The sequence below is a fragment of the Lissotriton helveticus genome, chromosome 4_1 (assembly GCF_964261635.1).
Source record: "Lissotriton helveticus chromosome 4_1, aLisHel1.1, whole genome shotgun sequence".
NCBI classification, from domain to species: domain Eukaryota; kingdom Metazoa; phylum Chordata; class Amphibia; order Caudata; family Salamandridae; genus Lissotriton; species Lissotriton helveticus.
This window is the reverse complement of record NC_136063.1, coordinates 1,668,660,043-1,668,679,552: the sequence shown is the minus strand read 5'-3', so window position 1 is coordinate 1,668,679,552 and position 19,510 is coordinate 1,668,660,043.

Here is a 19,510-nt window from a genome sequence, read left to right as displayed (position 1 = left end):
TGAATCTATTTTGATTCAAAGTATCCATCCCTTTCAGGCTATTGTAAGAATGGAGCCAAAGACAGGGAAATTGCCTCCATCAGATTTACAGAGAGGATTAAAGGGAAGAGTTGTTTATTTGCCTCTAGATTTCAAGAAAAACATTAACACAATTGGAGTAGAAAAAGTGGAAGAGGAACCTCTGGTTATCTTAGTTAATGGGGTTCCGACAAAGAATAAGAAAATATGGCAAGATTTAGTAGATGTTAGGAAAGTTAAAAAGGCAACATTGTATTTGAAAAAAAATAATAAATACTATAAGAATGTATATGTTGCAGAAGAGGAAGTAAGTGAGGAAGAGGATAGCGATTTGTGTGCTGGTCAAATTGAGAAAGTAGAACCCTCTACTAGTGAGGAAATATATGAACATTATAGTGTTCATCCTTTGCATTCGAAGGAAGTCATGGGGAATGCTATTGAGTTGTTTCAAATGAAACAAGCCAAAGGGAGTCCCATTAGTGTTTGGGAGGAAAGTTTGGAAGCTCGGTGTTTCCCACAGCTTTTTCCAACAGGTCAGGGAGGAAGATATGATGAGCGACCTCATCAAATTCCTGCTTCTGAATACCGGACTTTGCGATTGTATGCAGGAGATGCTAGGTTTCGACAATGCATTCCTTATTTGTTTCATCTCCTGTTTGAAAGCGATCTGTCTGGACTGTCATATGCAGTGAACCACATCTTGAAAAGTGGTATACACATGCAAAACATCTCGGCAAGTGATTTTATGGATAAAGTGAATGTCCAAGATAGTATTTTGGATTCTCACCTGATTAATCTCATGGCGTGTCAGCGTGGTACTAATGAGTACTGGTACCGTCGTCATGGTGATTTAAAATGTATGCTGAGGAACTTAGGTACTCCCACATGGTTCCTCACTCTGAGTTGTGCCGAGTATGGCTGGGAAGACTTACTTCAATTTCTACGAGAGGCAAATGCTAACGTAGAAAACATCGAATTCAAGACACCCGGAGAACTGTGCTCTTTGGATCCAGTCAATGTATGTAGGTACTTCAATCATAGATTTGAAGCTATGATGTCTTTCATCATGAATAAGAAGAATCCACCTCTTGGAGAGGTGTTGGATTTCTTCTGGAGAAAGGAGTACCAAGCAAGAGGTGCTCCTCATATACATATGTTGCTGTGGATCAAGGATGCACCTAAATTTGGAACGGATCCAGAAGACTCAGTGATGAGTTTCATCCAACAGTATTCTACGTGTGCTGTTCCAAACGCAAAGGAGAAGAAAAGCCTAAGAGAAAAGTTCTGCGTTTCCAAAGCCATCGATGTGGAAAGTACTGCCGTCGTAAATTCCGAAACAAAGACAAGTTCTACACCAAATGTCGTTTCGGCTTTCCACGACCGGTGATTTCTAAAGGAAGAGTAAACAGTTTGATGTCTTCGCTGCGACATAATGTGATGAAGAAATCACCTAAAAACACTTACAATTTGAAGAGGAACGAAGAGTCCAAGTACATCAACGACTACAACCCGGTGATTTTGTCCATGTGGAATGCTAACATGGATATACAGTTTGTGGCTGATAACTGTATGGCTGTGGCTCGGTATGTGACGTCTTACATCACCAAAAAAGAGAAGACAGAATTGAAGGATATGTGGGAGGACATTTCCCATGAAAAGAGCCTCAGCAAGAAGTTGTACAGTTTCAGTCTGAAGATGTTGTCGCATCGAGAAATCGGAGCGTACGAATGTTCTGACCGGTTGTCTTCAGCAAGTCTCTATGCCAAGTCCAGGAGTATCGTTTGGGCGAGTCTTGGTCTTGCTGCAACGCGTAATCGAGTTCTCAAACCTGTGCGGGAAATTGAGTATTTGGCGGAAAAGGAGCCAAACAGTACCGACATTTTGAAGACAAACATGTTGGATACATATTATCCAAATCGAAGCAGTCACCTAGAGAATGTTTGTCTGTATGAGGTTCTGCAAAATTACATGTTCAAGAGGAACATCAAAGAAGATACTGAGAAAGGAGTGTATGCTGTAATAGGAAGTGAGGGATGTCTGGTCAAGCAAAGAAAATGCCACTTGATAAACCATCGAAAATTGAGTGGCGAATCTCCTGAAAAAAAGGAGTTTTTCTATTTAGCACTTTTGCAACTTTTCAAGCCTTGGCGTGCAGAAGAGGAACTGCTTGGAGATTTCCTCTGTTACGAAGACTCTTTCAATGCCGCCAAGGAGACCATAGAATGTCCTGCTTTTCCCAAATATGTAGAAATGTTGAATGCGGAAATTGAGCAGGAAGCAACGATTGCAGCCGAGATTGCCAGAGACAGTTCTCAGGACAGTCAGAGTTCTGCTTCATTGAGTCAGGATCCACTAGGAGGACCTCTTATTGAAAATGAAGCTGCCACTGCTATGAATGAAGTGGAAAGAGCCATGGCACATGCTCAAGAGGATGCGGTTAACTTAGAAGAGTTGGAAAGGCAACTCAACGTTGAGCAGAGGAAAATATATGACGAAGTTACCATGCAAATTGATCATGGATTAAGTCATGATAAGAAAGAGTGCTCATGTACGTCGTTGAAGCCTGTCCGACTGTACGTGAGTGGAGAAGCGGGAACTGGAAAAAGTTTCCTCATTAAAGCAATTTCATGCTATTTGCAGGAAAGGACAGAGTCATCGCTGTCTTGTGTTGTCACTGCTCCAACTGGACTGGCAGCACATAATATTAAAGGGATTACTTTACATCGTTTACTGATGCTGCCAGTGGAGCATGACAACAAATTAGAATATCACAAGCTATCTGGAGATGCTTGTTTTGAAGTTTCAAGAATCTTGAGGAAAATGAAACTTCTTATCATTGACGAAGTAAGCATGGTTTCCAATGTCATGCTTGCCTTTGTGCATTTGAGGATGCAAGAAGTTCTCAAAACAAAGTATGATGTGTTATTTGGTGGCAAACACATCATTGTTTTCGGAGATCTTCTGCAGCTGACACCAGTGAAAGGGCAACCTGTGTTCAAAATGCTCACGCATGAAGATACCAGGAAGTGCCTAGGCAGCATTGGCAACGTCAATATATGGTTAAACTTCAATTATGCTGAACTGCATGAAAATATGCGTCAGGCGAAGGATGAAGTTTACAAGACTATTCTACAAGATGTTAGAATTGGAAAAGTGACGGAGCATGGGAAAGAAGCTTTACATGCACGATTACTGTCAAATTTGTATCCAGAACAAGATGTTGTGCCTGAGAATATTTTTCAGAAAATTACTGATAAGAAATCTGGAATATGTTTGATGCCAACTCTTGCAGAATGTGCCAAATTCAACAACAAAATGTTGAATTTAGAAAAGCAAGAGATTGTGAAACTGGAAGCTATTGACAGAGTAGAGCATATGGGATCAACAATTATTTTGTCTGAGAATCTGAAAACAAAATTGGATTCATTAGAGAAGACTATATCTAAAACTGCAGGTTTTGAAAAGACTCTGAATGTGTGCTTGAACTGCCGTATAATTTTAAGAAGGAATTTACATGTTGAAAGAGGTCTGGTAAATGGGTCAATGGGTAATGTTGTTGATTTTGTAAAATACAGAAATAGAGATGGAATTGAATTTTTAAAAATTAAATTTGATGGCATTGAGGAAGTACAGCTAATTGGTCGTTGCTCTGCTAGATTTTTGCTTGTGAAAGACTTATATGTTCGCCGTAAGCAGTTTCCTGTTTGCTTGGCATATGCGGTGACAATCCATAAATCGCAAGGTTTAAGTGTAGACTGTGCATTGGTGAATATTGGCAGTTCTGTGTTCAAGGAGGGTATGGCATACGTGGCATTGTCACGAGTTAGAACTTTATCGGGATTGTACTTGATTGAGTGTGATGTCACAAACATTTGTGCGGATCTAGATTGTGTTAAGGAATACAATAGGTTAAGAAGAGAGTATGCGCCACATTTGCCTCAGTATCCTTTGTTTGAGAAACGTGTGGTAGGCCGGAAAAGAAGAAATGTGACCAATACTGGGGAGGTTGTAGCAAAAAGACGAAAAGTCGATGAACCTAAAATTACAAGCAGAAACAAAGAGGATTCTGTTGAAGATGTTGTTGGTTTTCAGTTTGAAAACAGTTCTGGTGTCAACTGCTATGCTAATGTAGTAATTAATGTTTTGTTTTCTCTAAAAAATGTAAAAGAAGAGATTGTGGTCAATTCTGATCAAAGATTTTGCAGTTTGTTAAATTCTGTGTTAGAGAAATGTACCACTGATAGAAGAAACATAGAAAGTGTGTCTGAAATTAGAAATCTGTTAGATAGATGTTCAGGCCAAACACAATTCTCTCAAAATATTCAGCAAGATTGTCAGGAGTTTTTAATGTATATGCTTGATGTATTACATGCTGAAGGTGTAGATGTAGATCAGCTGTTTGGGCTTTCTTATCAATGGCAGCATGACTGCGAGAACTGTATGGTATCAAGTACTACTAGTGTAGACTCAGAAAGATTTATATATTTAACTTTGCCAGACAGTAAATCAGTCTCCTTTAATAAGCTAGTAAAAGCTGCTAATCACAACATGGAGTGTAGCCAATGTAAATCTGAAATGATGTCCACTTTATTTATACGAACATATGGCCAGTACGTCATTTTAATGTTCCAACGATGTAGGCCTGATGGAACAAAATTGACAACTTTAATAAAAAATGTTGTAGCTTCGCAGTTGTCAATATCAGGAAGGACTTTTGTAACTACAGCAATTATATATCATGACGGCCCTTCAATATCATCAGGACATTACACAGCTTATTTAAAGTCTAGAATTGGCTGGTCATTCTGCAATGATTCTGTTTTAATTTTCAAAAAAAATTTGCCGTATGACCTTAAAAACTCTTACCTGGTGTTTTTAAAACCAAAATTTTAGGGAAATAATCTCAGGATGTGCTCTGTGGAATTTCAAGAAGTTCTAATGGCTCCTACACAATTTGGCCTTGAGGATAAGTGTAGTTCAGAGACATAACTTCTAATCATAGGATTGGACATAATGGAGATATATGTGCACTTTGAATGAGTTCAGAAAAACTGTTTCTTTTCATAAGCTAATTGAAGCAGCCAATCAAAACATGGAGTAGAGGGAATGTAAGTCTGCAATGCTGTCTACTGTTTTACATTGCTTTGTGATTAAAAGTGATGTAGAGAATTAAATAATTGTACTACTCATAGAGGTAGTGTAAGTCTGCTTCATATTAAGCAGTATCAGTGTCATAGGAAATGTAGAACATGACTGAGCAAGAAGGGGAAGATATTACTATTCCAGGATTGTGAAAATGATCTTCAACATTTTAATTGTGAAAGTTGCGGAAATGCCAAATGATGGGATTGGCTTACAAGAAATCCAAGAGTTATAAATATCTCTGACTAGATTTGGCCTTGTGGAAAATAGTGGTACAGAGCAAGAAGTCATTTATTGCATGTAACGTGTTTTAAAAAACGATGGAGGTTTTCTTTCAGAAAGTGGCGGGCTGAAAGTAATAACAGCACAAAAGAGTGTAAGCTGTTCATAGGACATCCTTGGACGTCATGGAAAGTAAGTTAACTTTAAGGAGTTCTGAATTTTAATTTCTGATGTTGTATGGGTTTTTTAAACACAATCATTTTGATTGTGTTTTTTTTTCCCCGCTGTTACATGATGAATACCTTCAAGTCACTGTTTTTAGTGAATTTTGATACATTCTGAGAACAGCAAAAATAAACCATTTAACATGTATAATTAATTCTGTACTGTTTGCATTTATGATGTATATGTAGAACTGTGTAGGAGGCATGGAGAAGGTGAGTTTTCTGTAAGTGTTAAATTTATTGCATGCAGTGCTGCACTTCTACGTATTCTTTCATATGCTGGACTACATCTGCACAATGAGATACCTAAGCAAAGGAAACACAAGTGATGTGATTGTGAAATGAGCAAAATAAATTGCACATATTTCAATTACATCACCTGTGTTTCCTATCATTACGAATCACATTGTGCAGATCAAGTTTAGGTCTGTCCAGGGAAACATAGGAGGTTTCTACTTTGTTGAAGAGTGCAGTGGACATGACTCACTTCATTGGTAGACTTTCACAGATATTATCTCCTCTGTACACTTCAACAAGTGTAAATCTCATCTTGAACTCTGAGTAGGCCTCACCTCAAACAAATCTCTGGATAGGAGACATGTTATTGGCATCCTGAAGCGACACTTTTCTGAAACAAGAGCAATGCAAAAGATGCACCATGTTTTAAGATAGGCCTCACTTCATCTGCATCAAGATACTGTTAGTTTAAAATGTATATCTTTAGGATTGTGTAGAGGACCTGGAGAAGCAGAAGCTTCTGTCAGTGTCAAAGTTGTTGAAAAACTATTTGTCCTTCAATATTTTCCCTTGTCTTTTGTAATTTTTAAATACATGTTTTAATATTTTTCAAATGTTGGTTCTCTCTTTCACAGATTGAAAGTATAAAAATAAAATGTGATTAATTTAACGGCAATTACAAGGTAAATAGTTGTACTCTTTTCGTTACATTTCTATCACATTCACCTACTATTAGATCCACTGCTTCACTTCTTTAATCCTCAGTTTCCTGCCTTTGCTACTTTCCTCATTCCTTTCTCTATTACCTACTTACTCAACTCCTTCCACTCTTTTTCTCAGTCCCTCTGTTCTCATAGTTCCTCAGTCTTGTTCACTCACTCCATCTCTATTACTCTTAGTGTCTGTGAATTACTTTCCCAACTTTTTTTTTTGGACCGCTTCCCGGGAAGTTGCCCGGTTCGCAAACCAGCAGCGTTATGGGAGTCCACCATTTTGTGTTTCGGTCGAATCAAGATACAAGATGGAGGGCAAATAATGTTCAGAATGGGTAGAAGGGGGCACGGTAGATGTATCTTGACCCCCTTGGTTTTCTGAGGGTGGCTGAGGAGGACCATAGTTCTTCACTCTTGTTCACTCTCTCTGTTTCTATTAATGTCACTGTTTATGACTGATCAAAAAATTTTTTTTTTAAAAAGAACAGTAACTATAAGGGAAGGAAACAGACAGTTATGTCAAAAGAAAGACAGCTATAGGGAGTAAACTAAGGATACTGTTACCTACAATCCACTGCTGTTGATGTTACTGACCATGTCATGAATGATGTAATATGTGACATCATAAGCAGTGGATTGTAGGTAACAGTATCTCTTGTTTACTCCCTAACGCTGTCTTTCTTTTCACATAACTGTCTGTTTGCTTACCTTATACTTACTGTTCTTTTTTTTAAAAAATATTTTTTTTGGTTAGCTGCCGGTACGCGTACCGGGTAGCGCCCCGGGGAGCGAACTAAGAGAAATAGAGGTTGGCAGAGTGCCAAATATTCTACCAATTTTTTTATAATGGGGAGGTAGTTCTGAAAAGAACTTTTTTTTTAATGTTTTTGTTGTTTTATAATTTTTTTTGTATTTTTTGAACATTTTTTTACTTTTTTTGTATTTTCTGAACGTTTTTAAAAAATTTTTGGTTTTTTTGGGGGGGGGGAAACAAAAACGATCCATTATAAAGGGCTCAACAGGAGCAAAAAAAAAAAAAAGAATTTATTTTTTGGGACGTTTCGTACAAACATTAACATGATTTTGAATTGCTCGCAAAATCAAAGTGATGCTACTTTCTCTGTAGCAGATGAAATCGGCACATTCCACGCACACTTGCTTTACGTGCCCAAACAACATTTGGATGTTTGCAATCATCTCCCTCGCCTCTGGTCCCGACACCTCTGGAACCACCGATCTTCTTGCCATTGGGAGGGGATTTTGTTGTTCGTCACGTAGCTGGGCAGCACTATAATTATTTGGGTGCCACCTACTCATATGCCGATGCATAGTATGATTGCCATAACTGTATTTTTTATCAGTGCCCCTTGACAATCTATCACCGCATATACGGCAAAACACGTAGCGTGCATTCACTTTTTTTTGCCCCTCAGGAATTCTGTAGAATTGCCAGATGTAATTCTCCTTTCGATTGTACCTCCTGGGCTCCTCTGGCAAAAACCTTGGCTCTTCCTCCTCTTCCTCCTCTTCCTGTTCTTCCTCTTCTTGCAAAATTACTTCTGCAGGTGGTCCTCTCTTTCTTGGATTTGGTGGAGGTGGTGGGTTAGCACCAGCTGAAGCTACTAATGAAGCCATCTCAAAGTCTCAATAAAGGGTCTTTCTCTCACCAAGATGAAAGTCAGAGTGAGGAAAGAAGGAGGGTTTTTCATCATTTGGGAAAAACAAAAGTTCTAAACCAATGAAAAGTGTTCATTTTAGATCACATGACCTAGTATTACATCATTAGGAAACCAAAAGTGAAATGAACCAATGAAAAGTGTTATTACCGAGTCACATGACCTGCTGTGTTTACGTTACGCGGTCGGCGCCGCGCCGCGGATCGCTTCCGGTTCGCGTACCGCTGCGCTTCCGGGTACGCGAACGTAGCACGTCATATGACGTATTACGCGAGAACGCGAAACGTCATGCTGACGCGACGCGTCACGATGTTGTTTTGTAACGCGAGAGGTGCGCAAAAGGAACGTTTACCGGTTCGCGTACCGGGTCGCGGCTCCGAATTGAGCTAACGGGAAGCTAACCGGTACGCGTACTGGGAGCGAAACAAAAAAAATAAATTTAAAAAAAATTGTATTAAAAACATGTAAAAAATATTTTTCTTTTTAAAGAATAATACATTGTAAAGGTTTTGATATTAGCTATTAAAAAACCAATGAAATTCACTGAAAAAACCATAGGTTATAGACCATATATAGTTAGGAATTAGCATTTACAAAACCTTAAAAATTCACTGAAAAAACCATAGGTTATAGACCATATATAGTTAGGGAATAGCATTTAAAAAACCTTATTTTACTCACACAAAACCATTGAAATTCCATATATAGTTAGTTGTACTAACTATATATCACGCACCCGCAATCCACTGCTGATGATGTCACATATTACATCATTCATGACATGGTCAGTGACATCACTGATGACATCACTGATGACATCTCAAATGACATCACTGATGACATCACTGATGACATCTCAAATGACATCACTGATGACATCACTGATGACATCTCAAATGACATTACTGATGACATCACTGATAAAATCATTCATGTGATAATACGATGAACCTCTTCAGACTCTAATATAACCTTAGATACACTCAGTGTGAAACACAGACTCACAGATTGTCACTCATCCATGAAGTTACACACACACCTAGACAGTCATGCAAACAATCAATCACACCTCCATTTCCTTAACTATACAGTTAAACACACCTTACTTATTCAAACATATACTAAAACATATTTACTCACTTATACAATCCTGGATACAAGTTCACAATGATCCATACAGCCACTCACACATTCACTGGCTCTTATGCACAGTTATTTATATATGTCAACTCTCACATGTACTATATTTTACATATGTACTTAATTTGACATGTAGCACTGAGATATCTATTCACTCACCAATACAGTCATGCACACAGTCAACCGCCCATACAGCTGTTTCCAACATGCACTTTTGAACCCATACATCTATGCACAGAGTCATACACTTCCCAGCCACCCATACACACACTCAGTCTCCCATACAAATGCTTGGGCAACCAATCAATAACCCATATAGTTACTCATATAGCTACTGATCAACACATGCCGCAGTTTACAGAACAACAGACATAATGATGCACAAATTAAGACAGTTTAGTCACTAACCCATGCACTCAGTGAGACACATTTAATCACTCACTCATACATTCAGTCATGCACCTACTAAATCCATCGTCCAGACACTTATACATCGACTCATTCATAAATATGTAAGACATATTTTAACTTTACAGAAAAATACAGTCACTGGATGTTGTCATCAGTGATGTCATCAGTGATGTCATTTGAGATGTCATCAGTGATGTCATCAGTGATGTCACTGACCATGTCATGAATGATGTAATATGTGACATCATCAGCAGTGGATTGCGGGTGCGTGATATATAGTTAGTACAACTAACTATATATGGAATTTCAATGGTTTTGTGTGAGTAAAATAAGGTTTTTTAAATGCTATTCCCTAACTATATATGGTCTATAACCTATGGTTTTTTCAGTGAATATATATATATATATATATATATATATATATATATATATATATATATATATATATATATATATATATACACATTTATATATATATGTGTTTGTATGTTTCCAAAAGTTGCAAAGACATTAGAAACATTTAATTGAAAATCTAAATCCAGGTTTAGGTTTAGTGACACATACAAAAGTATATCTTACCAGTCTCCACACCACTCCACCAGGATTCCTGTCAAGTCTTCAGGATGTAGGATCTGCAAAACCTTCTCCTCCCAGGGAAAAGGTTGTAAGGGGGGTTTGGGAGAACAACCATAAATCCTCTGAGACTCCAGGTGATGCTTGGAACGCACTCTCCCCATAGTTCGTTCCACCTCTACTTAATTTCTTCCTGCATGCACAGGTTGATTGCTACTGCATTCACTCTGTCAACTATTCCGAACCGCATTTTCCTTTTCTGAGATATGGTTGTATTTTGTATTTGGTCACCAAACAATTGTGACTCTACTCTGATACTTTCATCTACCATGACTGACAATTTTTCTTCTTTAAAACAGGGATTTATCCTTCCTACCATTACCAAACAAACAAAAAATAAATAAATGTTATGACCCTCAAAAAAATGAATGAGAGAAGAAAGCTAAAAAGGGAAAGGCTGCAGGGCTAGATGGGATTCCCAATGAGCTATATTCTTCAATTGCTGATGGGATTATTCCAGCCTGGGTTAAGTTATTTAACTCTGTATCCGACAACCGGTTTCTGGCTATCAGCCGTCTTCAGCCAGGATAGCTTCACTCCAGTGGCGTAATGAGCACGGGACCCACATCTGGGCATACCCATCACACATAGGGTGAACAGAAAAACACACAAGATGATGGACAGAATGTTGCACAATGGCAAAACTTTCACCCCAGTCACAGATCTGGTTTTAATCCATCGTTATTTTGCTCACCAAGCCACCCCAGTTCAGACATGGCCATATGCAAATCAGTCTTGACCTTGTGCCTCATGGGAACAGTCCAGACCGAACTGCCAAGCCATGTCTTCCCTGGACCGGAATCAAGCATCCTAGGACCAGTTTCTGGCTATCAGCCGTCTTCAGCCAGGATAGCTTGACTCCAGTGGCATGGAGAGCACCGGACTCAAGTCTGAGCATACCCGTCCCATTCGGGGTGACAAATGCAATTTTATACCTCAGATGTAGATTCAGCTTTGCCACATCTTATGATTGAGGAAAGGAATTTTGCAATGTTCTCTGGGTATGAGATTAATGAAGAAAAAAGTAGGCTAATGACTTGGAATCAGAGTTGTAGAGACATAACAAATGTTGGAGAAATTAAATATTTGGGGTTAAAGATAGCTTAAGATATGGGGGAACCCATAACCGTGAACCTTGAAAAGATAGGCCGTGAGATAGAGATAGATAAAAAGGTGGCTGAATCTTCCCCTCTCTATATATTAACTTTTTTTTTAACTTTATTTATCGTTTTTACCAGTTTACATCTCCAATTCAATAAATCACATAAGGTACAGACCTATATCTTATTCATCTTAGTCAGGAAAATCCACATATCAAGGCCAGGAATCGGCCAATCTCACAACAACAGCAAGGATGGTGAAGTGCACTGTGTCCGCCTCTTATATCGTTATCCTGTCCTTGAGAGCAATACCAAACATTATAGGAACTATCCCTTCCCCCCCCTCTCCCCAACCCCTTCCCTTCCGCAAAACTTCTCCCCCCTCACCCCCCTGCTGCCGGGTCTAAACAAAGGTGTAGAAGAAGAAGACTAGGGTCTATGCTCTATGCCACCCGTTCTCTATGGTGGGTCACCATGTGTCACGTCACCCTGAGTGTGGGCCTCTCCCTGTCCCGTGTGTACTGAGTCTGAACTGTTTTGCGTCACTGGGGCATCCAGTCCCACCAACTCCTGAAACATCACACCCCAAGCTTGTAGGACCTCAGGTAGCTTCCCATCCCTCCTTGTATGTCTCATGTGCGCTTCTTCCGCTAGTGCCCATTCTCTCAGATCCGCCCTCCATTTCTGCAGCATCAGGCCCTGCGGGGACAGCCAGTGAATCGCAATAGGAAGCCGAGCCGTAACCAGGCCTAGTATGAGAAATCGTCTGCTCACCTTCTGTTTAGGGTCTCGGGGTATTAAACCTAAGAGGCAAGGGCGCAGGTCTAAGTCTATCACCCACCCTGATACCTTCGCCAAAACTTCCAGGACTGAGACCCAATAGGATTGGAGGATGGGGCACGTCCACATCATATGCACAAAATCCGCCATGGGACTGCGGCATCTTGGGCATCGGGAATCCCTGGCATTATCAATGAACTGGAGTCATTTAGGGGAGAGGTAGGTCATGTGTATAATATTGTAGTGGATTTGCTTAAAACGATTGCTCACCGACACCTTCCGGACACTTTCATGTATCTTTTCCCATTCACGGGGGGTGATCTCCTGCAGACACGCCTACTGCCATTTATCTTCTATCGCCAATGCCGCAACCTTTTATCATCCCGTAAAGCCCTGTAGAGGTGAGTTACGAACTTCCAGCCCCCGGCCATCGCCAACATAGTGACCAGGGTATGGGTTTGCGCCCGGGCCTCCGGAAACGAGGGCCACAGCAGCCGCGCAGTCGCCACTAGTTTAGCATATTGAAGGAATTGCCCTGGGCCAAGCTCGAAGGTGGTGACCGCCTCTTGATAGGTAATGAATTTATCATTTGGGAACAGATCAGCCAACATCAGGCAACCGCCCTCCACCCATTTATCTATGGACATGCCCCGTGCAATTCGAGCAAAGGGTGGCATCAGCCACAGATCCATATCAGGAGCGAACGGCGTGCTGCAGATGTGGCGTCGCCTCACACGATCCCAGATTGTGGCCACCAACCGCACCAGCGGGGGGATGTGGTCTCGCCGTCCCCCCTCCTGCCATAGCAGCGCTCCCAGTTGCCCACTCCCATAGGTCCCTGTCAGCAAGGTCCGCTCTCAGGAGGGGTCTGTGTCCAACCAAGCAATAGCATGTTGTAAATGCGAGGCGAAGTAGTATAATTCTAGATCGGGGAATTCCAATCCTCCCGCGCTCCACCGACGTTTCAGGACCTCTAGACTCACCCTACATCTCTTCCCGTTCCACAGAAGGAGAACTAGGAGGGAATCCAGTTCTCGAAAGATCCGGTGCGGTAGCTCATAAAAGGACCCCTGCATCGTGTACAGGCAGCGCGGGAGGACTACCATCTTGATTAGAGCAATCTTTCCCATGAGAGAGATCTTAGGGGTGTTCCAGAAGGCGATACTCCCCTGTAGACCCTGGATTACACGTCCCATGTTGTGGTGAAAGAAAGCGGTCGGGTTCCGGCCAATCCAGATCCCCAAGTAGCAGAGCGTGTCTTCTACCCAGGGGAGCCCTATCTCCGGGCGTGGGACCCCCTCCCATTCAGACTGTTCACCAATCGCATAGAGCTGGGATTTCACCCTATTAACTGCGAGGCCAGAAGCAGCCGTAAAATGCGATAGCTCGGTCATCAAGATGGGCAATGACTGTGTCGGTTGGGTCAGATATACCAGGACGTTGTCCGCATATAAGGACACCACATGCTCCATTGCCCCCACTCTAATGCCCCGGCCCTGTAGCACCGTACGGAGATGGCATGCCAGCGGCTCCATTGCCAGGGCAAAGAGCAGGGGGAGAGAGAGCACCACTGGCGTGTCCCCCTCAATATGGGTATCTCATCTGAGACACAGCGAACCGTGCGGACCCTGGCCACAGTACTGGTATACAATAGCTGAACCCATTTTACAAATCCTTCCCCCAGGCCCAGTTTTAGAAGCACATTCCAGAGGTAGGCCCAGCGAATCGAGTCTAATGCTTGTTCGATGTCCAGAAAGACCAGCGTGCTTTGCTTGGCCTGTCCCTCTAAAGTTCGCATGACGTGTGCCAGGCGGCGGATATTCCGCAAGGTGTTACGGCCGGGAATGAACCCTGACTGGTCATCATGGACCCGGCGTCTAAGATGAGGAAAGAGTCTAGAGGCCAGTACCTGGCTGATAATTTTCAAGTCCACATTCAGCATGGATATGGATCTATAGGATCCGGGAAGAAGAGAATCCTTGCCCAGCTTGGAGATCATTACATTCATCGCCGCCCGCATGGAGTCCGGGAGCGAGCCCCGGTCATAGGCCTCCCTTGCAACCTCAAGGAGTCTCGGGACCAGAACCCCCTTGAACTCTTTGTAAAGTTTGGCTGCTAATCTGTCCATCCCCGGGGATTTTGCCATCTGCAGGTGGGCTATCGCTGCACGCAGTTCCTCCTCCCGGAGTGGCCCCCCCTAGGTCTTCCTGGCTATCCGCTTCAAAACCGGGCATCTGTATCCCCACGAGGTACACAGCCATGTCCTCGGCGCCCGTTAAGGGCTGCGAATCTGAGTATATTTTGCTTAGATGGGACCGGAACACCTCATTAATCGCCTTCTGGGTATACACCAGCTGGCCCAACTCGTTCTGCAGTGCCAGAATCGGTTGGGGTTGAGTTTCTGCCCATATCAATCGTGCTAACAGTCTTCCAGCCTTGTCACCCTCTGTGTACCATCTCCGCCGACTGGCCGTCCTATTAAATTTGCCAAGCGAGGCCCTGGTGTCCCCTAGCTGTTGTCGCGTGGCCGTCCATTCAGGCCGCTGCTCCTTGTCCGTGGGGAAGTCCCTCTCCATTCCCGCCAAGCAGTCGTCGTGCTGTCGGAGTTCCCGCTTCAGCACTCGCTTTACTCCCACTTCCGTGGACAAGCATGTCCCACGAAGGACCACTTTCATGGCATCCCACTCAGTCGCCCTTGTGCTAGCAGATCCCCAGTTCACTTCTAGATACATCTCGAGCCCCTGCAAAATAGCCTCCTTATAAGTGGGATCCCCGAAAGCCTCCGTTTTGAGCTTCCAGAGCGGGATCCTGGGCCAAGGTCCACCCGCCAAATATGTGAGGAGGAGCGGAGAATGATCAGACAGGTAGCACGCCAAATAGTGGATCTCTTCCACCCGGTCCATCACCATGCCCTGGAGAAAAAAGTAATCCAGTCTACTGTGCGTGTTGGCAGCAGGCGTGTAGCACAAAAAACACCCGGTGAGCAGGGTTGCGGTGTCTTCACGCATCTATCAGGTCGTAACTTTGAAGCATTTGGGTCATTGAGGCTCTCATTTTAGGTTTGGCGTCTAGTTTTGGGGGGCATCTATCTAGATCCCCATCGAGTGCACAGTTAAATTCCCCAGCTATCAGGAGCTCCATTGTCTGGGTCTATATCTAACTGACCCAGTGCTTGACCCAAAAACCCTCCATCGTCAGTATTCGGGGCATAAATATTCACCAGGCATACACTACGCCCATCGAGAGTACCTACCACAATTACAAACCTGCCCTTTGGATCCAGTTTTGTGTGTGTGGCCTTCAAGAGGACCCCCGGTGCCACCCAGATTAGAGCCCCTCTGGCAAACCCGGAGTAAGATGTGGCAAAGAATTGTCCACGCCACCTGCGCTGGACATACTTAAGGCAATCCCCCCAAAGGTGTGTTTCCTGGAGTAGTGCAAAGCTGACCCCATAGTGCCGTAGATAAGTGGCCACCCTGATCCTCTTAACCCTATTATTGAGCCCCCTTGACATTCCACGTCATAAGTTTGTATTTACATGTATCACCTATGATGAGTTAGCACTTTTGTACTTCGCAGCTCCCACCTGGCGCCCATTGGAGCCGTCTTCGCAGCGTGACGTGACCCTCCAAAAAGCAGACAAGCCCGACATTGCAAAGCAAAGGTATGAAATGACCCGGCAGCATCCCTCTCTGAACCATAATAAGGAACCCCAACATTTCCCACCCACAGGCGGTAGTACCGCATCTCCCAATCCGAACCTGGTCAAAGACTTCGAACGCCGCCGCAAAGACACTCCCCCCCACAGACCCTCCCTGGTCAACTCGTAATTAGTGAATAGAAAAAGAAACTTTCTTGTAACTGAGCACTTGAATGTGTGGTAGTCCAAAAGAATCCCTTCTCCCCGTAATTGAACAGTCAGCCAACTGACTGGTACCGCGAAGCCCCGCCCGGCTAAGGCCTAGCCGGCCGCATCGGCACTCTACAATCGGCCTCTTAAAGGTTAAACGTGGCACAATAGTACAGTCACTGTAATCAACAGGTTTTCAGCCCCCCCCTCTCCTCTCCATGCTGCTCCTATTACTCCTGGGAACGGCCCCATTTCCAGCCCGCCATGCCCTACAGACCTCCCACGGCAAAGTACAAAAATACTCACAGTGTCCAAGACCCCCCCTGCATCACAATCGGACCAACAGGTTTACCAGTCAGTTGGCCTGTACGGGTTCAGCAGCCGGGCCAGCGGTACCCCCCAAGTCCGATTGCGTTTCCTGCACCAGACAAAGTGGGGAGAATTGGTTCTGGGTTGGGATCTCCTCAAGTTCCGCCCGGAGGGTACCATCCGGGCCCACCGTGATGCGTCCATTCGCTGCGCCGGCACACCCTCCCGGGGGCTGACCTCCCTCACCGCCTCGGTGGCTCCGCCGTCTGGCACTCCAACGTCTTTGCTCCTGCCAGCCCTGTGTGTTCACGGTCCTCCAATCCCAACGAGTCCATCCATTCCTCTGCGTCCGCCGGGCGATCGAAAAAATGCGTCCCAGCGCCGTGTTGCACTCCGAGCCTGGCTGGGAAAAGCCGACTGTATTTGACATTATGACTCCGCATCCGTCGCTTAACCTGCAGGAAATCATTCAGGAGGCCTTGCACCTAGTATAGTATAGTCCGGGAAAATGTGGATGTCGTGGTTATCATACCTGGGCAGTCCGGCCTTGCGGATATGTTGGAGGAGGACATCCCGGTCCCTGAAGTTGAAGAACCGGGCTATTATGGCCCTAGGTGGAGATGCCGGCTTTGGTGGCGGCCCCAGGGTTCTATGGGCTCTTTCTATTGCAAACATTTTGAACAGTCGCAGGGTCGGGAAGGCCTTGTCAATCCAGTCCTCAAGAAAGAGGTGCGTCGCCGGCCCCTCCGTACGTTCAGGAAATCCCAGGAAGCGGAGATTGTTCCTCCTGGAGCGGCCTTCTGCATCCTCAGCCCGATGCTCGAATCGGGCCGTATGTTCCTGGAGAGCCGCCACTGTCTCCTTCAGCTGCTGGACCTCAGATTGCAACTCAGTCAGATCCCCCTCCGTGGAGGTGACACTGTCCTCTACTTTCCGGAGGTCAAGGCGTAAATGGTTAATGTCCAAGGCCATGCCGTCCATTTGGCCTCTAGTGCCACCCTGGAGTCGCGAATCGCCGCCAGAATATCGGCTTTGTCCCGGGCCGCCGCATCCGGGTGGGCCTCCATTCTCCGATCCTGGCTGGGGCGCTCCGCCGATGTCAGGCCCGGGACTGTGTACTGCACGATCTTGTTTGTTTGAGATCCTCTTCTCGGTCGGTCCTTTCCCATTACCATGCGGACGTCCGAGGGTCCTCCACCGGACACTGCTCAGGAGACTTCGGGTTCCCAGCGGTTCCCCCTTATACAGCGCAGTCAGACCAGGTGGTAGCAATCCCAGGCCCAACTAGTCCGGCCACAAAGTACTTTTAGGATGGGTCACCGGTCAGCCGTGCTCTCGTCGACCGCAGGTTCTCACCCCAATCCCGGCAGGGACTCCTCTGGTGTTTTACCTCAATGGCGTGGGGCATGGGGGGGCATGCCCCAGCGGTCACCGGCCAGCCTCCAGGTCTCCACGCTGCCCTCCGGACGTAGCCGCGGAAGGAGCTTCAGCCACTGTATTTGTCCCCTCGCCGGATGGGCCCCCAGGCAGGTTGTATTCCACATGGTCTTTAGTGAGCCCCGCTGCGCCACAGGGCCTCTGAAACGTGCATAGGCTGCACCGCCTCAGTGTCGCGCAATCACTTAGGCTAAGAGCACGGCGGTTCACCAGCCGGCCGTGCCTGACGAAAATCTCCACTGCCGCCCAGAGGGTCTCGGTGCCTCTCGCCCCCTTCCGTGAAGCGGCCGTCAGCACCCAGGGCCCCACGCTGCCGCCGACATCCAGGGGGGGCCCGGGGGTTGACCCGGTCCGTTATGCAGCCGCTCGCCACCGGATCACTCACGGGTCCAGAGGCATCCGTGACCCAGCCGTCCCCTGGCGGAGTTGGGGGGAGGAAAGCAACACCCCAGGCCGCACGATCCCAGCGGGCCTGGTCCTCGGCTTCTCCGTCTGCGCTCCGGAGCTGCAGGGATGCGCGCAGGCCGCTACTCCCCTGCCTCGCGTAGGGACTCACCCCGAGGTCCGCAGGGGTGCGCCCAACAGCCGCACTCTGCCGCCCTCTGCTATGCTCACCGGTCACCGGGGGAGTCGCGCGCCCCCTCGCCTGCCCTCACGGGGGGGTACCGACTTTCCGCTGGGCCTCCCCTCTCTCGTCGGCCGGTGGGACAGTCTCACTGCGCTACGGCCGCCATTATCTGGACACCGCAGCAGCAGGTTCGCCGCAGGCCACCGGGTTCCCCGCAGCCGGCGGCGGCGATCTTTGTGGGAATTGGTGACTTCCGAGGTCTGAGGGGGCTCCTCACCTCAGAAGCGCCGTTGAAACCATCAATGTGCCAGGATTATGCAGGATTTACGGGGTACTAGGGCAGGAGCTGGGCGAAAATGCGTCTAGCCGGCCATTTTGCTAAGCCACGCCCCCCTCTCTATATATTAAGTTATTGAAAATATCTAATCTACCCAAGGTCACTTTTCTGCTCGATAATATTCTACTAAAGTTTGATAAAAAGGCTCTCCTGAAATCTCAAGGAAATGTTACATCTTTTATTTGGGCTGGCAGAGGAATGTGACTCTCTTAAAAGAAACTGAGGAGGAAAGTAGGAGTAAGAGAGTTAGGACTCCAAGATCTACAACGCTATTGCTAGGTTTTTCAGTTGAAAAATAACAGTAGGCTTTTCCTACTCCCAGAAAAGACCCAGTTAGTGGTAAAGTGTAGGAACATGCTTTCAGGCTTACCAGAGGATGGTTTCTCCTACAAATTTGGGGCACCACCATTTTTCAAAAAGGTTAGACTGAAATGTTTACAGGGAGCAGCAAGAATATGGTACGAGGTCAGATCACTTCTGGGTATTGCTTACTGTAGTAGGTTATCCCTACAATGGGATTGTCTGCTTGACAGTCTTGTAAAACCTTTGAAGTAGAATACTATTAATAGATGGGGCAAATGGTGGATGACAGACAGAGGTTATCCTGGCACTAATGGAACAGTAAAACAGACGGGGCCCTCTGCATTTTTTAAATTTACGAAGTAAATATTTGACTCAAGAGTCAGGGTTAGTCTGGTCTTGAGCCTGGGCAA